Raw genomic sequence first — 3,085 nt, 5'->3', positions numbered from 1 at the left:
AAAGCGACAACTGCCGGGACATTCTCATGAGGAGACTTTGCCCAGTCTCTGACAGTAAAGTCACAGCTAAAGAAAGTCCCATGGACTGGGATTATACGAGGAGATCCGAAGCGGGTTTAATGTCCCACTTCAAGATGCCTCGGTAGTACTATAAAGTGTAGGGATGTTTAAAGGGTGAAATGAATTTTTTTTCTGATTTGCCAGTGGTGTTTGGGGTCGATCAACAGGCAATGGAGCAAGGCTGTGCACCTATCGATCTGGGAGGGGACGAGTTTTGGCTGAATCTCTTTTCAGAAACAGGTGTTTAAACATGATAGCGGCTCCAGTCAATTAACCCATTAAAAACCCGTTTTATCGCATTGATTCCCACAGGCTGCCATAAAAGGTGGTGGTTTGAAAGCCTCTTTGTTAAGGGGTGTGTGTGTGTGTATGTATATGAACGGATAGATGGGGGGGTGAGAATTGTCCCCAAATGTACAGTATCAAACAGGCGAGAGARGCGCCAAACTTCCTTCTCCCGTTTGCTTTCCCACCAAGCGCGGCTGCTCCGCGGGCCTCGATGCGGGGCAGAGGCGCCGTTCCGGCTCCCCGGCAGAGCGGGGGCTGCCGGCAGCCCCTGCCCGCGCTCGGTGCTCCCGCCAGCCCGGGCGGCCCCGCGGGCAAAGTTCACCCGCCCCCTTGAGGTCCCCGGGGAGGGGGGGAGATGGGAGACAGGGATGTCCCTACCCCACAGAAGGAGGGGTCGGGCCGGCTGTCACAAGGACGGAACGGCCATAGGGCCGGGGCTGCCCGAAATCATCCCCCCTCCCCCGCGATGGGGCTTCCCGCTCCAGGATAACTTTGAGGGACGGGGTCCCTCAGGGTACCGCCTACCCTAGCACAGACCCCCGACCGGCAGCGCAAAGGGACGGGATGAGGGGAGCGGAAAGTGCGACCCTCGGGCGGGCAGTGCCGGCCGGGGGGCTGCATCAAGGGGAGAGCAGGTGCGGAGAGACCCGTCGTCCTACCTGCACCGGCTCCCCTTTAGCCTGGGAGGCTGGAAGCGCTTTTATTGCCCACACGGGACACTCCGGGAAGAGGCTACCCCCACCCCAGAGCACCCAGGAGCCTCCAGCATCTGTCAGGCTGACCGGGGAGAGCGCTATAAAGAATTTGTTTAGTAAATGTGCCGGTAGCTGTGTTGGTAGCCCGCCTTAAAGCGGCTTCAAGGGAATCTATGCAAAGGTAATGAGGACTTTCTATTAATGATCTCTCTCTCTCTATATATATATATATAAACGAGATCATTTAAAATACATATATATATATCCGTTAAAATATATGTGTACATATCCATATATATATATATATATATATATATATATACATCCGTTAAAATTACTCCCATTCCAAAAGGCAGATAACACTGTGTTCTGACTCCAGCAAAGTAACTGGTATGCCCAGCAGGTGGAAAGGAAACCAAGTTTTTCCTTTTGCTTCGGTGAGGTTCGTTTTTCACCTTCCTATGACTATAGTGTTGCACTGGATGGAGCAAGAGGATCATTTATTTCCTATGGGCATTTTCATTTTGCAGAATAGCAAGCTGGGATTATTTAGATGTTTGTACTTTTCCCCTGTTTGCTGTTTTCTGAAGTAAGCATTGGATGAGACTGAAAGGATTTGAAATCGTGTCAAAGTGATGTTTTAATCTCATTGAAAAGTGTATTAAAGGAGAAGATGTAATTTATGTGGGATGTTTCGATGAAAGGAGAGATTGGAGTGGATGATACTTTCACTCTCTTGTGAACCTCATGTCATGTTTATATTGAAGCCTGTGTAGCTAATCTAATTTGCAATAACATGATGGCCTGCAAGAAAGAAGCTTCTCTATGATTTCATTTCTTTCTTTCCTCATTTATTTCTTTTTTACATGGATTCATTCTGACTTGCACTGAGTGATAGCTTTGCTATTTAGGGATAATTGGCGAGCATGCAAAAGGCAAGATTCCCTTTAKGCGTTTGAAAACCCACTTCTCCGGGTGACGCGCCGCAGATTGCCAGGCTGCCCTACTGCAGATGGGATACGGTTCGGTTTGGGTAGCTGAACCCATGTTTTCGTGACTGGCATTTTGACGGTGCAGTTTTAAAGATAAACTTCTTAACAGGTCCTTTGTTGTATCTGGTCCCAAGAGTTGCTCACTCTCGTAGTTCTTATTTTCTCCCTAAAAGTTTGCCAGCACAAAACCATGCTTTCGAAATATTTTCCCTATACCAGAAAGTAGATTTTGGATAGATATTTTTTGCTGTCTACAGACTCTCTAGGTGAACGTATCTTGTTGAAAGTGAAGGCTCTGCCCATCCCTTTAGGTAGAGAGGCCAAACCCTGCAAAATAAGATGATTCAAATCTGCGTCTTCCTCTAGATATTTTCTTCTGATTAACACGTATTCCCCTCGTGTGCCTTAATAAAAATTAAAAACTGAACAGACTTGAAAATTACAACTTTTGTGTAATTTAAAAAGGTGTATTGAGACTGTTAATTACAGGGGGGTTGTGCCATTGGAATGTTATCAATGACCCGTTTAATTTTACTGTAATTACTGACAAAATAAGATCAGGATAGATCACAATGCAGAATATTCCTCTTTCAGAGCAATATTGTTCTGGAAGTCGAGCTAATAGGTAATATAAACAAACATTTTACAAAAGGGTCCTGCTGGCAAAACTTCATTAAGACCCGTCTTTACCAACTCTAAACTTTCGCTGGACTGAGAATCCAGCGGCTTTCCAAAGGCTACAAGGTGGGAGAAGCAAAAAAAAAAAGCAGCATACAAAAGGAGGATATATGTCCTAAGATGTGGACGGGCTGTCCCACCTTGGTTCAAATGCGTAGCGCGTTTCCTCCTGCGTTTTTTCCCCCGGGATGTGTGCCAGGATAACCCTTCTCCCTGGCTCCGCCGGTGCGGCCGCCCGCGGGACCTTGGTGCGGCTGCCGGGCAGATCAAACATGCAGGGGATCGATAGGATTTCATTTAAGCGCCACGAAAATATAAAGCCCTTTCTCGGATCTAGTTAAAAAAAAAAAAAAAAAAAAAAAAAAAAAAAAA

The sequence above is a fragment of the Nothoprocta perdicaria genome, unplaced genomic scaffold, assembly GCF_003342845.1.
Source record: "Nothoprocta perdicaria isolate Ctin4 unplaced genomic scaffold, notPer1 scaffold_183, whole genome shotgun sequence".
Classification (NCBI taxonomy): Eukaryota; Metazoa; Chordata; class Aves; order Tinamiformes; family Tinamidae; genus Nothoprocta; species Nothoprocta perdicaria.
Note: the sequence above shows the minus strand (reverse complement) of the source record.